This window comes from Crassostrea angulata, chromosome 5, assembly GCF_025612915.1.
Source record: "Crassostrea angulata isolate pt1a10 chromosome 5, ASM2561291v2, whole genome shotgun sequence".
Lineage (NCBI taxonomy): Eukaryota > Metazoa > Mollusca > Bivalvia > Ostreida > Ostreidae > Magallana > Magallana angulata.
This window is the reverse complement of record NC_069115.1, coordinates 22,839,596-22,862,466: the sequence shown is the minus strand read 5'-3', so window position 1 is coordinate 22,862,466 and position 22,871 is coordinate 22,839,596. Positions and strand designations below refer to the sequence as shown.

The 22,871-nt window shown below is 33.5% G+C and overlaps 2 pseudogenes; one reads left to right on the top strand and one right to left on the bottom strand.

Moving 5' to 3' along the window:
* Nucleotides 1-22,871, top strand: part of LOC128183957 (uncharacterized) — a 442,412-nt pseudogene that overhangs the window by 297,042 nt on the left and 122,499 nt on the right.
* On the bottom strand, nucleotides 669-12,043 carry LOC128183960 (uncharacterized; annotated as a pseudogene).

Here is a 22,871-nt window from a genome sequence, read left to right as displayed (position 1 = left end):
TTAAGGTGGTATTGGACATCTGTCGAAATTAATGTGGATTAAAGTGCATTATAATTTTAAATACTTTCACCGCTTAAGAATTTTGAAAATTTACAATATTTAACCAAAAAAGATAGCTTTTAAAATTATTTGCTGATAGGTAACACATTTGGGAAAGAATCTAGTCAATACATAATTACACTTGGTTTCATTGTTTATTTCCATAAACAATACGTCACAACATGGAAGTGTCCCATACCACCTTAGATATATAATAAATACATCTTGATATCATTCAAATCATAGACATTCATGTCATGATATATTTTAAAGTTTTGAATTCATTTCAATGAATAAATTTTCGGTTTAATTCATCAAAATAATCATCATTACGTTGCTTTAAAATTAAAGCTTTAGCGCAAGTGGGGTAATTTATGTAAGAGGTAGTCAGAGTTCCCGGTAAAAACAACCACCGTTACCTTTCGCATTTTCACACTATCGATAAGCAAGTACACAACGCTTCTTGGGAACTCTGTGCTACTTTGACTCCCTATAACAGTTAAACATTAAACATGCTGATCAAAACAAAGATATATCTGTATAAAAAAAAACCAAATAAAAGTCGTTTAACTTTCTGTATGGGACAAAAAAGTATGTAGGGCATATCAACTAAATCTGCCTAAGTCTAACCTCAAAATTCAATGTAATCTTCCTTACTCTCATTTATAAATATGGCGGCGATTGTCGTCTGTCAAGCCAGCTACATAAGTTATAGCCTCTTTATACGGATATCAATTATCGATGAAACCTTTTAGTGATCTGCTGGACTTTTGTCAATATTTTTTATGGGATCTACAGATGACTCTTGAGTAAACCTAAAATGTTGGACTGTTTTAACGCCACGGTTTAGCCATCTGTACTTTTCCAGTTGTGATGGAGTACGTCTGTTTATCATGAACACCTGTTCAAAGAATATTTTTTCATCTAAGGACATGTTGCCTTTTTCCATGAGCTCAGACATACCCCAGCTTTTTGCACATTCTGGGCAGGTCCGACCTGCATTTATGCCAGAAAGTAAACTAGACCTCGTCCATTCAAAAAGTGCATCTTGAGCTGTTAAAAAAATAGAACAAATTTTCAAATGTAGAATTATATTTAACTACTTAATATATGTCTGTAATATCAATATCAATATCAATATGTGAATAATCTTTATATTGATTAGATACCATTTCGTTCAGGTTTATCGAAGGGTCACGTGTGGAACAGCGCAAAACAAGACGTCCAAGTTTACATGGACAGTATTTACGTTTTTATCACAATTAAACAGTAAAGAAATTAAAATGGCATATGCATTAAAATGAAAATAGGAAAAAATCCACAGATTTAAATTTTATCTTATTACAATCAATGTCTTTTTATAAAAAAAATAAATCCCCTACAAAATGATCAATGAACACAATAAGATACAAAAATGATTGAGTGACTAAACTTCAAAATTGTTTTAATCATGTTTTTCTTAATATGTTAGAATAATTTCTATCAAATACTAGACAATAGTTATATTGGTGATTAGAAATCCATTAACCTGATACGCAGAAGTGAAACTTCCTTATGTTCTACTAGACAGTGGAGTAAATATCCGTGCAACGATGTTGTTTCGAACCTTAGTTTCTCATTATTTTATGCTAATAATGCGTGGCGTCCAACATATGGTAGAAACAACAGCGGAAAACAATGAAAAGGTATGTTTGATAAATCCGATTGCTGCATTTCAGTGTAAAATATAAAAAGAAAAGCGATGAACGGCCAGATATTTTGACATTCTGTGTAGACTAACAACGGTTAAAATGATATATATAGTTTAACAATACGTAACTGTTGCATGGTTTCACTCTAATGACCGAAAATTTCGACTTAATTGCTCGTGGATTATCACAGATGGCTGCAATTGTTTTTTTGTTTTATTTTGAGTGGGAAGTGTTAATAGAATAATCATTGGACAAATCATGTGAAATGAATCTGAGGTCAACTTAAAGAGTCATTTCCATAGGATATTTCACAGGCCAATTTGTCCTAAGTAGCAATGCCTCATAAGATGTTCATTTTATATTCTTTGGAGGGTGTAAGTTAAAAACAAATCATCTATACATCAATGTATAAGAAACCAAACCCCTGCTCTTACAGTTTAGCTATGTCCTAACCTTTGACCAGAGTGAATATATCTCTGAACAGCTATTCATCTAACTGCAATTTTTACCAATCAAAGACAATGCGTGCGATGAAAAGCTGTCATACGGTTACCTCACGCACGCAAGCCGTGTACAGGTAACAACACTTACATTTCTTCATTTTGTTTGTTTAAAGCCATGAATGGTTTTGAAGCAATTCAATTCCAGATATTTATTTAAATTCGTTTCTCATATTTATGAAAAATATTAAAAATAATGTATTAAATAAATCTTTTAAACGCTATTATTAAACTTATTTGTATGACGTTATCACTCTTTAATGCATTTGGGTACAATTGTATATCATTAAATACAATCAAATATAAGATATTCTGTAAAGGTTATATTATAGATATTAATATAATAATAATATAATATTATAGTAAAGATAAATTTACGCTCAAAAACATACTATTTCATACAAATATTTGCATCGATTTTCATTCATTACGTCACAGAAGGTGGTAGTCAACAGCTGCGTATAGTATACATAATATAGAATTAAAATTTTTGAACTCTAAAGCGTTTCCAAAGCTCAAAAAATCAATTTTATATGATGTAAACACATGTTATACAGTTCTTTTTCAAAATCTTCATAGCATAAAAAATTGAATTGAATTCTTACGTGTGAAATGGCCACAACTCATTTTACAGCATCCGGATACTAACGTTCTGTTCTGGTTCGCAATCATCACTTCAAATGGTCTATCAATCAACTTTGCAATCCCAGTGTTGTCTTTCAAGATTTTGCCCTCTTCATTATTTACGACAAAAATATGTATGCGTGCAATATGGAGCTTTTTTGCAAGCGCGTCTCTTACATCACTAATTGTCTCGATACCCTTAAACAAGACACCAAAAAGATACGATATAGTGTGCAAATGTCGTCAAGTAGGATAAAAAAATAGAAATTCTTTCTTTTAATAAGGAATCACAGAAAAAATATTTTGAGTTTAGGTAAACATGAAGTTAGGTTTTTCCATAGTCATAGGCAGCAAGTTTGAACATATTCATATAGGAATGTCTTTTGTTTTTTAGTTGAATTTAAAAAACTATAGAACTTGGACTAAACTTAGTGAAAGAGAAACATTCTTGCATAAGTATGGTTGACAAGTCCAAAACAGAAAAAAATATGCAACTTTAGTATATGTCAAATTAGTTTGCCCACTAGAACAGTGCAATTTAAAGTATATCTGCTGATCTGATACTTGAAGTGGGAAGGGCTGAATAAGACTTGTCATTCTAAATGACTGAGTATATGTGTCAATCTTAAAGGACATATCGCATGTTTTTAAATTTTCGGAATTTTTTAAATACAATCCTTCTATACTCATTAAAAATGAAGTTTATTAACGTTTTCATAAAATATTCTGCCTAATTCGTGAGTTTGAAAGCGATGAAATTAAAATGTCGCGATATGCATATTTTCTCTCTCGATCTACCCGCCATGATGTGTGACGTCATATGCGACCTCGAGCGAGAAGGTGCTGTTAGCCATCTTTGTAATTGGATTAGATTTAAACTACAATTAAACTAATTATCACCTATTAAATTGCCGATAACGGGACATGATGGTGTTCTGTGCCTCCTGTGGTTGATTTAGCCACCGAAAATGGGGATTTGGACTGTTGTTTTTTTAAGTTTCCCTTACGAAAGTATGCGGAAATCTTGTGACAAATAGGGGTCTATCTGTCGACGAGAGAATTTATAAATAAACATTCAATTCATATATTATGAATAATATGGTACATTTTTGTAATTATAGTTTCATAAATAAATCGTATTCATTTCTCAAAAAAAAAAAAATTGAAATTTATGCACCGGGGCCTGTGTACAAAACGCAAGTTCATCGGAGTAAAATAACGAGAGGGGACGCCATTTTGGATACCGCCTCGCTTCATTAGCTGTTTTCTTTCTCTTATTGTTAAACTATACGTTTACGTATGCATCGGTTTTGTATACATGATTTCTTCATTCATACATGTAGCTCACCTCTGCAGAAATTATAATTTTAGTACGGTAGGTGAGATTTCTGTGAGTTTTATTTTTTTGTGGGAGAAGTCATGGATCGAGTTGTCGATATTGTTTGTTTACGCGAGAAATAGACAAAGTTTGTTGATATACATTTATACGTAAATGGATAAAAAAAAATACAGAGATGGGATCTTACAGAAATAAACAATAATTATTGAAAACGTTCTTGCCTGCTTTTATAATCCAGTGTAATATAGAGTAAACAACCTTAGAAAGTTGTGATCAGTTACTGCCGAAGAAACAAACTTCTTGTGCACCACAGTTTTACAATAATGAACATTCTGAGTCGTTAGGAACGCCAAAAACCAAGACTGTTGTAGATTTTAATAAATAAACACCTTTAACAGATTTATTTGAGCTACAATCCTTACTAAGTTGTGTTTACAATGTTTACACGTCGATCAATTTGATCGTCATCGCCGACTTCATCGTCGCTTTTTTGGCAATATCATCTTTTTTTATCCGTACTAGTGGCTCAAACATGTACGACTGAATAATAAGATTCTTTTAATTTAGTCAGCATGTAAACAAAACAACTTACATGGTGAATGAATGTCAAAATTTAAAGAAGATGCTAATCCTACAATTTGTTTCCAATCAGCTGTTCGAAGAAGGTCGCATGTGACGTCACTGTACCACGTGACACGCTATCTAATTAACGAGTTTTTAAACGATCGGGGCTATAATTTAAATTGATAGTATGGCTAATTACTGCTTTTATACCGTTAACAAACTGCTAGGAGTAATTATTAGATACACAAGGAAGCCAAAAAATGTAAAATGTCGTATACTTTAGAAACATGCGATATGTCCTTTAACCATGCCAAAAAAATGTTAACAAAAACATGTGCGTGGTTAATTGCTAATCTGTTTTTTGAGTTAACGGAATTTACTCCCTTTCGATACATGACAAGCTATACAACTAAATTACGCAAAGGCCTTGATCTGGGCAAGAATTCTTTGATAATTTTTATCTGTGTATACCTTTCGAGAACACCATTCATCTGTACTGTTTGACAAGGTCCTGTACTGGAACATCTCTTTTTTGTCAACATCCCTTAAATTTAAGATAACATTATTTTGAGAATAACTTTACCAATTTTTGCAAAATACCCCTACTATTTTGTTAAATTTACATTGTATAGGGCAATGCAAGGTATTATAACTTTAAAAAAAAGCAACCATGTCATAACGTTATATAAAACCAATATTACTTAGTCACGATAACGTATGTGCAATATCTAAATTTACGTACATTTCTTCGTCATTGTTTATGCTATCTTCTAATTCACTAGTGATGCAATCTTACCATCCATCGCTAATGCAATCTTGCCATCCGTCGGTGATTTCAACGTTTGCACACGGCTTTCCAGTAGCATCGTGGTCGAAATGGTCTTAAACAATTGTAAATGAAACATAAAGGATTAGAATTGAGATAAACTTGGATAAATTCTTTATCATGGCTGGCTACTGTTTGTAGCTCATTCATATATTTCAAAGGATATCTTGATTTTACAGGGTGGGCATTTCATAAATGGTAGCAAGTACAAGTACAAAAATGCTTAAAATTATATAAAATTTGATACATAATTTCAATTTTTCACTATTTACTATTTCTATAGTTGTTTAAAAAGGATCATTTTAATTTCTTTGAAGTATGAACAAGTTGAGATATAGAGCATTTATTGTTTGTTTGTTTCTTTTTGTTATTTCTTATGAAAGAAATGCTCCGGTAAATTGTTGTAGTTACATGTATGTACATTTTGCAACCTTTACCTGCTTCTTTGGAATCTCCTATTTTGAAAGGCGTTCTTGACTGGCTGAATTTTTCTTCTTGCCAAATGACTATTCTGCCTTTTGTGCTTGGGTCAACCATCGTTTCTCGCTCTTCCCGCCTTTTCTCAAATGTATTATCATTTACTTTTGTTGTCACCCGATCCTCATTTATCTGTTTTGTTTTATTTTCTTCAACTGTCTTTTTTCCTGCAAAATATTTATTCATAGTTTAATGTATCGCCACAGAGAGAGAGAGAAAGAGACAGAGACACATGCACACACAAATACACACACAAATACATACATATATATATATATATATATATATATATATATATATATATATATATATATATATATATATATATATATAAAAGCACTTAAAATAACCAACGACACGAACAATAAAGTAAAATATTGTCAAATTTTCGGGACAACCCGTCCCTTCTTCAGGTGCTTCTTATATATATATATATATATATATATATATATATATATATATATATATATATATATATATATATATCTCCATCTCCGGCCCAGCCGGGGCTTGAACTCAAGACCTATTGAACCAACTCTCATTGCAGTAAGCAGCCCCGCACTAACCACTAGGCCATCAAGATGACGCACAACACGGTTGAGATTCAGTTGGAATACAATGTATCAACAATTTGAAAGAATCGGAACGAAAAATTACACATACGCACTTATACACATACACAAACACATAATTTTATAAATTATCTATTGCTTACCTTTGTCAGTTTCTAAACATTTATCCAATTTCTGTAATTCATTTTGCAATGTGAAATCTTCTCGATCTGTAAATGAACACTTCTTTATTGAATCTTAAGTCAAATGACACAATCAAGCTTTATTTGAACTTCGGATCTTGTGGGGCATTTGTTAACTTCTGTTAACTACTGCGTTTTTTTAAACTTTATTACTTAGCCAATATTTATTGGTATCGTCGATTATCTTTTTTCGGCATCTTTTAAAATTAATCTACATCTTCTTTCATCTACCAACCTTAAGATGCTTTTTTTTCCTTTGTATTGTATTTTATCACAATAAAAAGGGAAGACATTCCAAAACTTATTTCAGAAATAATGGAATTGATGAAACAATTTCACGTACGATATAGTAATGTTTCTATAGCAAATGAATGTTTAAGAGTCGTTTGTTTGTTTTAGTTTTAAATCTATGACATACACTATTATTCTTTACTTGTTGGGATTGGGACACAAAAAGGTTGGTAAGGATACATGTACCATTCTATTACATTTATCTGTCGATTAAATATTGTTTCATATTTCACATTTCAAACAACAGTTACTGCAAAATTATAAAGATACGATTTTGAAAAGTAATATATACATTCTACTTTTTACTTGTTTAATTCCATATACCTTTACAGAATATATCCTTTGTGTGTGATCTGGTAAATTGTATCAATTTAAACTTAATTCCCACAGCTAAAAGAAGGAATAATGTTACATCTATGAAAGCAAACATAACCAACAGACCAGATGAGATCAAGTAGGAAACATCGTGTCTACAATAAAATGAATAGTTAACGCTCTCTTTAATCATTTTGAAATATTGTGTATTTGAATTTTTTGACTAATTATTTCTTTCTTAATTGTGTGTCTTAAAACAACTTGCAGTAAGAAATGTGCGTTGTAAAAAGCGGTACAGCATTAACAAAATATACTAATTGTTGGCCACATATCATATCAATCTTTGTTTATTAAATACGCGACGCTGATAAAAATATCTTACTTTTTAGGGTGTAATGGTTCATCGGGAATTGAATAGCCAGTGGTGTTTTGGTAACAAAGCTGATCTATATTGAAAAAATGAAACACTTTTTTGCATTAGCAATATAAATGAATTAACCTTTACATTTCGTTAAATAAATAAATGGCTTTACTTTCTTAGGTTGCTACGTACATCTGAAGGATTCATTAGACTGAAACCTAGGCGGGCAGGGAGGATCAAACTTTGTACAGTCCAAACTGGGGTCATTGATAATTGATTTGTATACCTCACTAAATCGAGCGCAGTATCCTGAAAGGAATGAAAAATGAGGATCATATAACCAAGTTTGATATAAGCTTCGATATTTTTCTTGAATTTCTTTATATTGCTATCATCATCTTTAAGGTACTAATAACTTTCATGTTGTGACCGGTCTGGTAAGAAGTTTAGAAAAGAGCTTAATCTCACTGTATTTTGTAATAATTTGTTCTGAAATAAAAAAAAGGAAAGAAACTTGAAAGAATCTAATTACTTTTATAAGAAGCAGAAATATTCGTGAGGATTTAATAAGGAATAGCACGGCTGTAAATAGCAAATGGCAAGAGGCTTATTACAATTTTAAATGATATGTAGTTGATCGATCGCTGATTTCTAAATAATGTCTTTTTCACAATGTTTCAGTAAAAATTTAAAAGAACCCACGAGGATCTCTATTTTGTAGTCCGACATTTCAAAATTTCAACATGGCCCAAAATGTTCACTTCGTGAAACTGTGTCAGTCTTTGACTATAATTAAATACTACATGTAACATATCAAACGCACAACGAAAAATACTACCGAATTTGAGAGTCTTATTACAATGTAATTATTAAATTCACCAAGCTAACCAAGCACTATACATTATATTTGCTTGAAAGACACAGAGCCTGGCAACATTCAGGAATTATGAAATAGAACTTAACAATAAATACTGTGGAATCATTAAAATTCATGGGGGCCAATTTTCGTGGTTTGCTTAAATTTTACAGGTTCATTGGGGCGTGATTTCGTGTATTCTCTTATACATACAAAATGAAATATGACGCTATAGCCCTAATTTATTGATTCGTAGAGGATGTTAGTTCGTGGATGAGAGGAACCCACGAATTCCACGAAAATTGAGCCACCACGAAATCTAATGATTCCACAGTAGTATGAGAAATATTTATTACTCCGCCATTACAAACAATTGGTGGATGTTGGCCGCATAATGATTTTTTGTGGGTCAACTGGGGAGCCGACCAGTGTGCCAGTTTAACTACCCATGTAGGGACACACTGTGGTCCCGAGTTTGAAACATCAGTGCCCGTACCTGAACGATCATTAGCTTTCTAAGGAAGGAAGTGAGACCTGCCCTTATCCTGCAGTGCTACCTGGTTTGGAACTTTGTATGACAAAGGCTAATCAACCAATTATTACATGCACCAGCCTGTAGCATCCTCTCACTGGAGTGAGGTGGATGTAGTCCCACCTAACCCAGTGTAGGCCCCACTATACAAAAAACCCAATTTTTTGGCACAGTACAATACATGTTTATCCCAAATAAATTGTTGATATTACACTGTGTTTTCTTACGACATAAGTAAACACTACGTAGGTCTAGGCGGTTGATTGACGTAGAATGATAAAGTAGATAATTGATTATGTTGAAAAATGTTGAGTTATATTGTGAAACATTTAATATTGTTTCAATTATTTTTCGTGAATTCATAAAAGATGTTCGGAAATGAAATGTTTGCTTGTTAAACTTCAAGGAACTTTTTATTCATCCGTGAAGTTGTTGACGTCTTGTAGATAATGTGTTGTGAGGCTCCAAATTACAATGTTTACAGAAAAAGTTAAGATTAACAAAATACTTGATAAATCATGTGATAAAAAGAATATTTCATGATTTGCGATGGTGTATGATTTTTATCCAACTCGTTGTGTGTTTTTATCCCCGAGCCTTGGCGAAAACAAACCACTAGTTGGATAAAAATTATATACCATCACAAATCATGAGAGATCCTATATATATTCCATGTATTTTAAAAATAACGCATGTATATTAAGGTATTACCAGACTCAATGAGTACATAAAATATACTTATTCATTTACCAGAAGAGAACAAACTTTTTGTAACAGCATTGCATTTTTGTTTCGCTATAATTAACACACTCATCAAATGAACAAAATGCTCACCTATCAGATAATAAGCAGGTGCGCAAACTTCTAATAACATTGTTGCTTTTTCATTGAGAACGCAATGATATACAAAGTTGTCAGCATTTGTACAGTTTTGGATCCTTGCCAAGACATTACAACCTTTTCTTTTTGCCGCTGATACCCATTCAATGTTATTCGAAGGACATGCGGACACACTAGAGACGGTTGGTAAGGACAAAGGACACCACATCGAAACTCTGGACTATATAACAAAAACAGAAATCAAAGACATCAAACGGTGAAATACGAAACAAATATTCAGAGAAATCAAATTTAGCAAATACTTACCATTTGAAGAGTCAAACTACCAAAGATGATGATGATACTGGACACGGGCATCTCTCATTCAATGCTGATAGGTACTAATCAGAACAAACAGGCTATAATAATTTAGATATAAATCACAAATTAATAGATTGTATTTATCATTTGCTTGTATTAAAGCAATGTTAAAAATGAAAAGATAAATGAAAAAGAATCAATTAGATAATATCCCGCGCAAGCGCAAGAATTAACATTTTACACATCAATATGATACAATGTTAATTTGTTGATCCATTCTGTTTTTTGTTCATTGTTGTATATACTGTGTCCGATTTTTGTAATTGCTTTCTTAACCTATTCTTTAAAATTAGACTTTTTTTTCACTTTATCTCAAACCAGGAAGTAGGTATTTAGTACGCCGTATATCTAAATTTGTTCCTTCGGTCAAATTACATTAAGTATGATTTTAATCACTATCCAAAAGATGAATTTCAGATAAAAGATGTTTTTGTTTAAATGGGAATGAGGTCACCCACCCCACCCCCAATTGCGCATTCAAGTAACGAAATGGTTGTCATCTTAACTTATATGCATTCTATGAATAAGGTACCAGTAAATACATGAATATTGGTATTTTATGTAATCATTCAATATAATTTCATTGCAAGTGTGTATTTTGACGCAGACTACCACTGAATTGGATTCGCTAAATCGTGTCCACCACCTTACTCTCTGATTTGCTATTTGGGCTTGTTTATCGAAAATGAAAGTAGGTTTTAGATTTCGTTCATAATAATTTCTTATGAGTTATAATTCAATTATAGCTTACGTACATCATCTCACACGTTTTGAAATACCAAAGGTGCAAGCAATGACTCGGTGTAGGCATTTTATAGTGTATTTGCAAAATATCTTAATTTTTAAGTATCTATCAAATATATATGCGTAGCTATTAAGTAATACATGACGTGTTAATTATTTGTAAAGTCAAAACAAACCAAATCACTCAATAGGCATAGACGTTGAAATTCATCCCCAAAACTATCGTTTTATAAAACTTTATTCTTACATGTATATCATTAATAACATGATTTTAAAAGTAAAATTAATATAAATGAAAACTAAAAGTAGAAACAACTCAAACTGAGTAAACTTGATGTTTTCTTCTGGTCATTTTACAAACATGGTCTCTTGAAATACATGTACATGACTGTACAGTTTTATATTACATTTTCTTTTAACAATAAAATAAGAATTTAATAGTATCTCTCGAAACTGGGAATCTATCCACATATTCCGAGAAAAATATATCCGTCATGATTAAATGCTAAAAAGGTGTTTTAAGAAAAGAAAATATTTTACATATTTGTTTATTATAAATGAAATGATAGAGTAGTACCAATAAATGTAAATGAATTTATTTTTATTGTTTTGTTTAAAGTTAAACGTCATGTATGTTTTTTCTTCTTTTATTGCACTGTGAAGGCTAGTATAAAGGTATCTAAACCTAATGTCGTTTGACAATGAGAGAAGCAATGCAGTTACCCAATGAAAATAAGATAAGATATAAATTTTATATGCATTTCTTGATCTTCTATGTTGAAGTAATGGAATTTCGATATATTTTAAAAAACGTGAATGTCCAATAAAGAAATGTTAACGTACCTGAATATGCTGCTAATAGACATAGACTTCCAAACAAAAACCACAACCTCTTTCATTTAATGTTTTCCTTAGCTTCTTTTCATCTCGAGAAATTTGAAACTACATGAGCACATATATGTTAAAAAATGCGCATTTAAGTAAAGGTATCGTACCGTAAAGATGCATCGTATTCGGACGAAATGCAAAGAAATATAACACCGATTTTGAGGCACTTTAAGCTTAAATTTGACACATACGTTTTTAAAGGTATTAACCCTCAAGATTTGTAATTTAAAAAAAACCCGCACCTTTCAGTTTCAGTTTCGATGATTTATTCTTGTTCATTTTCCGGGAACAAAGAGAATAAAGCTTACACAAGAAAAGTGCAGAGTAGATTCAAATTGTTAAGGAAATTGTTATGCTTAGTACTGCACAGCAAACAATGCAGGAATGAAAACTGATGGCTACATAGAACAAATAATTTTGAAAAGGGGCTTTTAAAAAGATTCAAAGTAACAATATTAAAACTTCTCACTGTGAAATTAGGACGAAAAACAAGAGGCCCATGGGCCACATCGCTCACCTGAGGAACAAAAGGTATGATACAATCAGCTTAATGGAGTCATAATACAAATAATCTGGACAATGTACAATAATACATGTAGATCCTGTATAAATAAAATCCACCCCCCCCCCCCCGGATATTCCTATGTTTATCATCATTAGTCCCTTTTCTAACAGGATGATTTTATAATAATATCACATGTTGAGCATTGCAGTTCTCAAAAAGATCCTTAACAATTGTTTATATATATGATATAAAGCTAAATCAAATTCTGAACCTTCTTGTTAGGGCGAAATATTGTCCTGGAGACAAAGTCTTAACAATTACATGTATAAAGAATCATCTGGCTGATTTACTCTTTATATTCCTATGTAAAACTTTAACACCCCCCAAGTGGCCCCACCCTACCCCAAGGGATCATTTTCACAACTTTGAATCTACACTACCTGAGGATGCTTCCACACAAGTGTCAGCTTTCCAGGCTTTCCAGGCTGATCAGTTTCTGAGAAGAGGATTTTTAAAAATTCACTCTACAGTACCGATCAGACCCAACCTAACACCAGAGTAAACCCCCACTAAACTCCGGGTTTACTTTGGGTTTACTCTGGGTTTACTTTTTGAACATTTGGGTCCACTCTGACTTACTGTGGGTTTACTTTTGAAATTGCCTTTAAGGTCATCTGTATGCACTGAAGTGTGAAGGAGACTAGTATTTTATCCTACCATCCTATTGCCTGTATTTCCTACCTTTGTATATTCCGAATACACAGTTAGCGTCTGCTTTCAGGGATATACTTCTGACTGGGTTTACTCTCTCTGTCCACTCTGGGTTTACTTTGGGTCCACTCTAGTAAACCCAAAGTAAACCCAGAGTAAACCCGGAAAGTAAACCCAGGGTTTAGTTGGGGTTTACTTTCTGTTAGGTTGGGTCTAATCGGTACTGTTTATATTCCTATGTAAAACTTCGACCTCCATTGTGGCCCCACCCTACCCTAGGGGTCATGATTTTCACAAATTGGAATCTACACTACCTGAGGATGCTTCCACACAAGTTTCGGCTTTCCTGGCTGATTAGTTACTGAGAGGAATATTTTCAAATATTTCCTTTATATATTCCTATGTAAAACTTTGAGCCCCCATTGTGGCCCCACCCTACCCCCGGGTCATGAATTTCACAACTTTGAATCTACACTACTGAGGCAGCTTCCACACAAGTTTCAGCTTTCCTGGTTGATTAGTTTCTGAGAAGAGGATATTAAAAATTCACTCTTTATATTCATATGTAAAACTTCGACCTCCATGATGGCCCCACCCTACCCCCGGGGTCATGATTTTCACAACTTGGAATCTTCACTACCTGAGGATGCTTCCACACAAGTTTCAGCTTTCCTGGCTGATTAGTTTCTGAGAAGAAGATGTTTAAAGATTTACACTATATATTCCTATGTAAAACTGTGAGCCCCTATTGTGGCCCCACCCTACCCCCAGGGGTCCTGAATTTCACAACTTGGAATCTACACTACCTGAGAATGCTTCCACACAAGTTTCAGCTATCCTGGCTTTCTGGTTCTTGAGAAGAAGATTTTTCGAATTCTTTCATTAATTTCTAATTGTCTCCCCTTGAAAACAGGTGTGACCCTTAATTTTCTCAACTTTGAATCCCTTTTGCCTAATAATGATTTGTGCCAAGTTTGGTTGAAATTGGCCCAGTAGTTCTTGAGAAGATGTTGAAAATATGAAAAGTTTACGGACAGACAGACGACAGACAAAATGTTATCAGAATAGCTCACTTGAGCTTTCAGCTCAGGTGAGCTACAAACCTGGCATTTTAATAGACTTTCATATTATATTAGAGGAAAATATTATATCATAACTATGCTAAAAGTTTGATAAAATCGGAAATTTTGTAACTACCAATGAATGTAGTTTATTAGTTGTTTTCCTAACTTATCAAACACATATTGTTATAAAGTTCTATGCATGTCTTATGAATGAGTAAAGAACAAGTGCACTTATGGACCCCGGTAAAAAGTGAAAAAAATTGAAGATCAAAATTAATCATAATATTTCATCTCACTTCATCTTCCGATATTTAGACCATAAGAATCAAGAAGTTTAAGCGCTGAATTTAGTGTATATAATAAGCACGAACATAGTAGGGGTCAGCCTACATCGTGATTTTGTATAGTAAATCGAGGACAGGCATTCATTTCCGAGCCTTTGTTTGACTAATGGCAGCCTAACCGTGTACAAACTTGAGGAAAAGACTAAAGACGCATTCTACATTTAGAAAACTTCTGTGAAAATAAGAAACTTGTACAACATAAGGCTGGTGCTAAAAATAACATATTTGATCTCAAATCGTGTCCAAGTCCCTTTAAGAATTTATTAAGCTGCGAAATTTTGCGATGATAGAAACTCTTTATTTCCCGTATCCTTTATGACGAATGATTAGCTGCAACTAGAGCTGAGCTCGTTGCAAGCAACGAGGAGGTCTTCCGTTACAGCTTCAAGTCAAGAAAGGTCCGGATTGTCAATCAGTCTTAATAAAACCACCCCTTCTCCTTACACTTGTAAGGGTCTTACATATATTGATAGAGGGTCATTTTCACACGATCTTAACTTCTGACCAATCAGGGCTGTAGAGAGTCAATTTGAACTTTGAAAATTAGTTCATGCCTATTTTTTATGTATTAATGTAACCCGCAGACTGAAGAGAATTGAAGACTGAGATCTCTCGAAAAACAGATAAAGGCATGTCTGTGATAAGTTGGGGATATATTTAGACAAGAAAAGTATTGAATGCTACTTTAAAATACTGTCACGCACAGAGATATATTCCCTGTAAGCAAAATGAAAGTGGGTATGCATATCTTCAAGTGAAGCTTTTAACTCGCATATTACGCAATATCCAAACAATACTTTATTACAATTAGATTGATAAAATAATGAAGAACAACTTTTCCAGCAACATCATTATCGTAGCATGTATCGTTTTTTAGTTAAACAGCAAAGACTTTCCGGGCACCTAGATCCATTATTAAAGGGACAAGCTCCTTTTGTCTGGTCTCAAATGAAAGCCCTTTAATGTATGCACAACTGTTGTTCTATAAGCGTTTAGAAAATATTTCAAACTAAAAAGTTACGAAGCAAAGCATGAGTAAAAATTAGCAATTTTTAAGACATAGATTTCGATTACATAGTTCAAGTGGTACAATTGAAAAAAAAATGAAATACAAAAATCAGAGGACAACATTCAAAGAGTCAATTTTAAAGATGTTTAACTTTGGATTATTTGCTACGGACCATTTCGGGGCCTGTGTCCGCAAACGAATGCCTTTAATTTTTTCAAAAAGGGGGAATAACTCGAACCCAGAAATACGATTTCCCATCTTTTTGTAAATTAAAAACTACATCTATTTTACAATACACCCTAAAAATTTGAATGAAATTGGATGACAAACGAAAAAAGTTATCAAGATTTAAAAAACGTCTAGAAGAAGAACCATCAGAATGAGTACAAGGTCTTTCTTTGGAAACAGAAGAACGTTATAAGAATTTTTTTACTACTAAATAACATATGTAGCAAAAATACATAACTCGGCAAAAATGAAATTTCACTTGTATGCATTAAACAAGTTTAAAATTCCGTTGTTCACCGATTTAGTGAATATCATTTTTGAATGTATCAAAATTAAGAAATTGGAACTTAGTTCTGGTGTAGAAAAACTTAGTAGCAACAGAGTGTAGTACAAAATCCGCTTGCTTTAGTTCAAGACTCATCAAGTTCTTCAATCAATACCCACACCGTAAGAGACACATTATGAAAGAGCCAGGTAAACAACATCAGTTTATAATGGAAAAGATCAACCGTCCTTTGCATCTCTTGACAAATTTCAAAAGAATGAATGCAGTGTGGTACATTTTTCTCCTTTCGAATACAATGGATTTTGACAAAATGCTTAACCAACTGAAGGAGAAAAATAATTACACCCATTTTTTGTATGTTTATGTGGAAGGCTTCCATATGTGTGGCAGAGCTGGAGATAAAATGTAAACAGTGTAGCCCTATACAATACATATTACTATAATTTCAAGTTAAATACTGAAAACTGATTGGTTTAGACGCAGTTTATATCCGTTCTATTATCCCCAGCGTTAGCAACACACTTGGCAACGAGTAAAACAGCGAGTTGTTACAGGCGCGTAAAATATGTGCGTACGGTTCGCCGTAGAATTCACGCCATTCCTATATAGAAGCAGTAAAGTTGTCTTTGTCAACCTCCGATTCGCATCGGTTAACATTGTTTTTCTTCTAAAAACGTATCGTATAAGTGCAAATTTTAACTAAAAAAATCATTTTTATACTCATATCGATTCTGTGAAAATATGCTTTCTTAAGGCCTAGATCTTTAATTGAATTAATCTTAGACCAACTTACCTTATAGTTAAAACTAATGACTTATTTCCTAAACTGAAAGTAACAAAAAAGGGGAAATATGTTTGTCATTTCTTTTTCCGAGAATTAAAGTTCAAAACATTACCTTGTACGTTTGTAAGTTCTCAGAAAAATAATAAAGTTTCTTTGAAACAACACAGTTATTTTAAAATTTAAGTTTTTTGTCAGCAAAAAGTATGATACATGTATATACATGTATATAGTTTAAAATTAACAATATGCTTACTTTGGTGATTCATCCGGGATAAAAGAATGGCGACATTGCAGAAAAAAATACATAACACCCGTTAGCAGGTTATTTAAAAAAAAATTGCAATGATCGCTTTCTTCATAACCCGCATGAATTATCAAAGAAAGCATTCTATTGTTTATATTAACATCTTTCCTTTAATAAATTGATTATGAAAAGTTAGTAAAATTCACTAAACTACTGTTAATGTACATCAGTACGTGAGCTAAAAGAAACAGCCAAATCGTCTCCTGTGAGACTTTGAGTCTGACATTATCATAATTATTTCGTGCAGTCCGTGCTTTTTCTTAGGTCGCTGTAGGTTTTGAATAATCCATTAACGGAACGTGTTAATTTCAGTCCTGCCAGTATCTTGTCAGTTTCAGCCGCTGTAGATTTTGACCAATCGACAAATGGGGCGTGTAGATTTTAGTCTGGCTGTTTCTAAAGAACTGTGAATTAACTAAAAGTTTCCGCAAAAAATATAGGAAATAATACTTAGTAGACGTAAACATAAAACAATGAGTAAATGCAGCAATCGCCTAATTACATGTAGTAGTGCGACGATAACGTTAATAGACTTACATAACGCGGGGATGATAATGAAGTAATAAACCCCATGTTGCATGCAATTCTAAGAATTATAAATACATCGTAGTAAACTATGGCGACCTATAGTGATCAATCTGTCCGTCAGTCGGTTCGTCCGTCCTTCCAAGTCCGTCCGTTCCTCCGATATTTCTTGTTCGGAGCATATCTTCTCTTCCCTGGGTCTAATCTGCCTCATACTTCACCAGCAGAGTGGCTTTGGTCAAAGTGTGTAGAGTGATTATTGTAGGTGAATGATCTAGCCTTAAAGGTCATATTTGACCAGTCAAACAATTATATGCTAAGACTTAAAGCATATAAACTCTTCACTAAAACTTATTTGATTCATCCTTCACAGAGCTTTTGGGTAAAGATACGCTGTGACCTCGAACCACGTTTCAAGGTCAAATGTGAAGGTCATATCAGAACTGTATGAAAAATCCTTGTCAAATCTGGCTTATTCTTCACCCAAAGGATATTTGGTTTTAATCTGTAATCCAAGGGTAAATGATGCACTCTAACCTTAATTTAAGTTTCAATGTTGTTTTAAGGTCATAGCAGATCTCTTTATAATCCAGTTTTAGAACTAGTTATTTCCCATATGCCTAATCTTGCTTAATTAAACAAAAGAATAATCCTGTAGTTAAGTGGTAGTGAGATTGAATTAAAAAGACTATGCCAATTGGAAAACTTCACTCTCTTTACCTGTGAATTATACAAGTGAGTTTTTAATAAGTCGATAGAGATTTGCGATTCATTTTGGACCATTACTTAAGACCTGTCTTTCAAGTATGTGTCGAAAATGCGGTTGATGACAGTGTTTTAGGAAACCATTCATTATGTAAGCCCCCCTTGGACAATTATTTCTCCTTGGGACTCACACTACATGTTGCTTTAATGTCGGTCTCAACAATAGTAAGGAATTTATTCAGTATTGAATTTTATATTGACATCTACATGTAAAGGATCATTTTTTTGCTATAGCAACAAGGTTCTGGTTTGTAATTATCAATTTTTTTTACCTTTTCTAACGGCATAATTACTCAATAATGGCTTTGTCAATTTTACTGAAATACTCAGGAATGGTAGAAAATAACGAGCATTCTGAGAGTACTGCATATGCAATAAACGTCCCCTACCAGTTAGTATTATGAAAAATGAAATAACAAACTGTTCACCATCTCTAAAATCCATAAAACGAAATACAAATTCAAAGCAGAGCAACACGGACCTCTAAAAAAATAAATGTGGGATCAGGTGCCTAGGAGGAGTGAGCATCCCCTGTTGACCGGTCACACCCTGCGCGTGCTCTTTGTCACAATTGGACATGTCATAATCAATGTAAATGTCAATATCAGGAAAATGATATAATAGGGGGAAACGTTGATGATATGGTTTGTTTGTGATGGTAAAAATACAAACAATGAGCAAATACGGACCTACATTACATTGGAGGTAGGATCAGGTGCCTAGGAGGAGTGAGCATCTTCTGCTGACCGGTCACACCCGCCGTGTGCTCTTTGTCGTAATCGGAAAAAACCCCAGAAAAGTTCATAGACAACTGTATTCTTTACCCCGAATCAAACCAAACAGTGAAACAGCCCAACCCGATAACGAACCCGATAGTAATAATATAAAAAACCCTGCTGTTCAAATTTACTACACAATACTTGACACTATTATACAGAACTTATTTCTTTGTTAAAAATGATAAATTAAAGTAATGATACAAGTAACGCACAATATTTTTACTGACCACATACTGGCCTCATTTATTCAGTACACACCGATCCCGATAACAAACCCAAACAATAAAAATTTTGATATAGAAGAATTAATTGTCTCAAAAAAAAATGTCAACCAGACGCTGCAAAATTGTTAACTTGATCTGATGTTTGACATTTTGAAGCTGATTAGCAAGTTTCAAAGTATTCCTCGAATGCATAAAGAAAATAAGTGTACAAAACTGAAGTGAGACAGACAGACAGACGGATGCATAAGACATTTAAACTTAAGTCCCCTCCAGTGAAACAGGCAAAGAGGCGAAAATATCTTGAAGCGTTGTTGTCCTTATTTCAACTAGAGGTACTGTGAGCAAGCTCACAATTGATACCCCCGCTAAGAAAAATTTAATATTTAAACATTTTGAATTATTGGTATACTGAGCCGGATTTTTTCCGAAATTTTTTTCCACATATTTTTTTTCCTAAAAAAAATTCATCGGGGCAGGCCATTTTCAGAGAGACGGGGATGAGAGTCTAAAAACAGTTTTATGAGGCCTGAGACAGGCAAGCTTTGTGTCAAATTTTAGCTTCTAATATTTCTATCAATACAAGACATGACACAGACAAAATTTATCAATTTTTGAAACAATGACCTTGAACTTCCTCAATTGACCTTGGGTCAAGTTCAAGACACAACCTTAGGTCATAAGCAATCTTTGTGTGAAGTAAAATCTTATAATGTTTCCCCATAAGAAAGATGCCAGTGACCTTTATCTTTCCCAAATGACAAAATGACCTTTCCCAAATGACACACCCTTAGGTCATAAGCAATCTTTGTGTGAAGTTAGAACATTTAATGCTTCACCATCAGGAAGATATGGACCGGACACAAATTTTCCACTTTTTCTTCCAGTGACCTTGACCTTGCCCGAATGACCTTAAATCAAGGTCATGACACACCCTTAGGTCATAAGCAATCATTGTGGGAAGTAAAAACTTCCAAGGTTTCCCCATAAGAAAGATATGGACCGGACACGAGTTTTGCATTCTTTCTTCCAGTGACCTTGACCTGCCCGAATGACCTTGGGTTAAGGTCATGACACACCCTTAGGTCACAAGCAATCTTTGTGTGAGGTAAGAACTTCCAATGTTTCACTATAAGAAAGGCATGGACCGGACTCGAATTTTGCATTTTTTCTGCCAGTGACCTTGACCTTGCCCGAATGACCTTGGGTTAAGGTCATTACACACCCTTAGGTCATAAGCAATCTTTGTGTGAGGTAAGAACTTCCAATGTTTCACCAAAAGAAAGGTATGGACCGGACACGATTGCAAAGACAGACGGAATCACCTTGCCGTCTGTCCGTCTGTCGTGTCCGGTCCATACCTTTATAAAAAGTCCTTCCATGCGTCCATTTTCGGTCCCAAAACAACTTTTGTCCGAACGAGATCTCAGAAAGAGCAAAGAATTGAGTAACCAAGCTTCATGATATTATAGACATAAGCATAGATGGTGCATGTTACAAATTTAAGTAAGTTTTGTACTATACAATAATTCATTTGTACCAGCTTAATATCTTTTACTGGCAGGTAGTGTTTAGCTAAAAAATTTTTTTATCTAAAATGTAATCGAAGTTTGTCATATCACCCCTGCGAATGTGTTCGGAGAGTTTTCTTTATCGTTGCTTAGTCTGCAATAAATCCAGAGGTGCTCGGATGAAAGTTCACAAGACTTCCTGTGAAATTTCAAACAGAAGTATAAGTGTTCGGATAATATTCTCAAAATACGTAAGTACTCGTTGTTTTTCATACATTTTGTATTATATCATACTTGGATTTATGTAAAAACACGAATATATATTAAGATGTTTGTCATTTTTAATCCTCTAACAGTTATTTAATTTAAACGATGATATTCAGAACAGAGTTATCGTTCGTATTCCCCTCTTCGTGAAATGACGTCCTCGTTATTTATTACGTATGTAAAGATTTGAATTATTTTTAAACCTTCAAAACTGCAAGACTGTAAATAAAATATCTTAAGAACTATAAAAACACACTCCTCCTTATAGTTCTATAGACTTTCTCACTGATTTAACTGACTGGGTAATACTGATGTCTTGTAATATCATACTGTAACGGGATTTCCCAGCAATAATGAAGACAATCCTTTCTCTTAATTTCTTTAATGATGTTATATTTTTGTCCCCCGCCGCAACGCGGTGCGGGGACATAGAAATGCCGGGCGTCCGTCCGTGTGTCCGTGGGTCTGAGTCCGTGGGTCCGTGCGTCCGTCCGTCACACTTTTTGTAAGCGCTCTCATGCCTACAAATTTTGATGGATTTTCATTTAATTTATACCAAATGTTTATATTACTATTATCTTGGTCAAGTTCGAAAATCAGCATTGGTCGATACTTTTTGTTGGAGTTATGGGACTTTGACCACAATAATGACTCCCTTTAATCCAAAAATTGACCTTGTAAGCGCTCTCATGCCTACAAATTGTGACGGATTTTCATTAAATTTATACCAAATGTCTATACCACTAATACCTTGGTCGAGTTTGAAAATCAGCATTGGTCGATACTTTTTGTTGGAGTTATGGGACTATGACCACAATAATGACTCCGTTTTATCAAAAAATTGACCTTGTAAGCGCTCTCGTGCCTACAAATTGTGACGGATTTTCATTAAACTTATACCAAATCTTAATACCACTAATACCTTGGTCGAGTTTGAAAATCAGCATTGGTCGATACTTTTTGTTGGAGTTATGGGACTATGACCACAATAATGACTCCGTTTTATCAAAAAATTGACCTTGTAAGCGCTCTCATGCCTACAAATTGTGACGGATTTTAATCAAATTTATACTAAATGTTTATACCACTAATATCTTGGTCAAGTTCGAAAATCAGCATTGGTCGATACTTTTTGTTGGAGTTATGGGACTTTGACCACAATAATGACTCCCTTTAATCCAAAAATTGACCTTGTAAGCGCTCTCATGCCTACAAATTGTGACGGATTTTCATTAAATTTATACCAAATGTTTATACCACTAATATCTTGGTCAAGTTCGAAAATCAGCATTGGTCGATAGACTCGATACTAGTATACTGCTTGACTGGCGGGGGACCCAGGAATTCTATTCTTGTTATACTCTGTAATATATTATGATAAAATGAATATAACATAATTATTTAATATCAAGTCATAAAATACATTTATATATATTACAATAGAATTATCTTTAAATACATTTCCATTGAAATACACACAATTCATCACTCCCAAATACATATAATTTCATTCAGTCCAAGATTAGATGAACACAATTAAGGGAAATAACTCTTATCAATTTCAACA